At 36.5% G+C, this 2,112-nt stretch overlaps 1 pseudogene; it reads right to left on the reverse strand.

Moving 5' to 3' along the window:
* Positions 1 to 961: 961 nt before the first annotated feature.
* Positions 962 to 1,371, reverse strand: LOC123847479 (large ribosomal subunit protein eL31-like; annotated as a pseudogene).
* Positions 1,372 to 2,112: the final 741 nt, after the last annotated feature.

The following is a 2,112-nucleotide window of genomic DNA, read 5'->3' on the forward strand; positions in this document are numbered from 1 at the left end:
TAGAAGAACAATCTATAATCCCAAGGACAAGTTCAAATTTTTCTGCCCTAAATTACATATTATTCTAACCAAAATTTGAGCAAAAAATGTTGATTTCTTTAATAATGCTAGCAGTAAACTGTTGCCATTCTTCATCCTAAATCTAAAAGTTGTTTTAGAAATAATTTCTGAAATAATATTTTTTCTATTACAACTACCAGTGTGTTGATTTAAATATATGTTTCCAAGGATCTTATTTTCCTCTCAACCACAGTTTTGCACTGTTGAGAATGACAGTGTTCATTTCCATGGTCATTGTTTTTCTGACTTCCATTGATTTTCTGCTTTCAGTATAATTTCTGGAAAAAAATGACTGTATCTTTAACTATGTTTACACATTTCTGAAATAAAGCTTATCTTCCCCTAACAGCATTCTTTCACTCCCCTTTGTTTATATTTCAAATGATTAATTACCGAGTTCTTTCAGATTTACTCTGGGAAACACCTAGGCCCGTCTTTGACTCCAAAATGCAGTGACTTAATAATAAATCATTTTTAGCTTGTAGATCTATGAGTTGGCTATGACTGCTGGGCTCTCATTTCTCCTCTCCCATGTGTTTTTCCTTTCTAGGACCTAGGCTAAAGAAATAATTATTACTGGGGACATGCTATTCTCATTTTAGAAGGCAAAAAAACAAAACAAAACAAAAAAACAATAGGACAAGGGAAAACACACAATTACATTTAAAGCTTCTGCTTGAACATGACATAATTCAAGTCTAATTATGTTTCACTGGTCAAGGTCTGTCACATGACCAAGCACAAAGACAGATATAGAAGTATTACCTATCTAGAGAGAGATACTTTGCTTCTTATGGCAAAGAGTATAGATGCATAATTCTTTTACAGGGAAGGGACTGAATTTTAGGGAACAATATTAAAATCCCCCCCTTTTTTTTTTTAGTTTTATACCTTTATTTGACAATCAGCGATTAGTTCTCATCTACATTAACTGTCTGTAGATTTTTGAAAGTGGTGACAGGTACATAGGTAACCAGTGCGTAGAGTTTGTTTGGTGAATCTTCATCCTCCTTATGTTTTCTGGACAACCGCACACAGATACGGTATGGAATGTTCCTTATTCCTTTGGCCCAGACAGCTTTGCCTGGTGTCAATGCGCACATCTGGAGTTCCCATCTTCTTCATGGCAAATTTCTGGATCTCTTTGAGTGCCCGAGGGGCACACTTCTTGAAATCCACTCAATGGATGCGCTTGTGAATGTTGATGGTGTATTCTTTGGTCACTACCTCGTTGATGGCAAAATGGCCGTTTTTCTCTCCACCCTTCTTCGTGGGAGCCATTCTGTCCGGCCCTGGTGGGAAAGGAAGAGCACGAGGTATTGTAGAGAGGGAAAGCAGCGTCACAAGTACCCACCCCCCTCATGTTTTTTGTTTGTTAGCTTTGGCTCCACGAGGTTTACAGACAAATTCAAGCTTCTTAATGCAAAATGTAAGATCTTGAAAAACTCTGTTTCCTAACACTCCCATAGTCTCCTACTTGGCCCTGTATTCTTGTTTTTCAAGAAGCATGGTATCCTAGAAGTCAAGTGAAGAAAGAGTATTAAAGGACAAATACGTTGAGCCAAATGCTGCTAATTAGTCAAGTGTGATGAGATTGGTTAAATTGTCTTTGATTTAGGGATATACATGTGACTGGAACTCTGAAGAAAACCATTTCGCTAGAATAACAAGGGAAAAATCTTTAGAGGAGTTTAGCTATTTTAGAGACGAAAGAAGATTTATATTGGATACAAGGTAATAAGAGGATGGTGTGGTAATTTGAAGCATATGTGGGGTCTGGAGAAATTTTTTTGTTTATTTTTTTAAATATGTGAGAAATTAAGCCATGACTATATGCTGCTTTGAATAATTTAGTGAAGAGAAGTACATTAATGATGCATAACATATGCAAGAGTCTTGTTGATGCAATGTTCCTGAGTAAGCAAAAGGAGTGAAAACCAGGGTACAATGGAAATACTGGCCTTAGCTAGTAACTGATGTATATTGTTTTAGGCAGACCTAAAATAATAGGATGAAGGGCATAGTATATGGACTCAGAGGTGAGTTGGTAAG

Source organism: Mirounga angustirostris, unplaced genomic scaffold, assembly GCF_029215605.1.
Source record: "Mirounga angustirostris isolate CCGP_5_RB_7025 unplaced genomic scaffold, mMirAng1.0.hap1 SCAF_2, whole genome shotgun sequence".
NCBI classification, from domain to species: Eukaryota; Metazoa; Chordata; class Mammalia; order Carnivora; family Phocidae; genus Mirounga; species Mirounga angustirostris.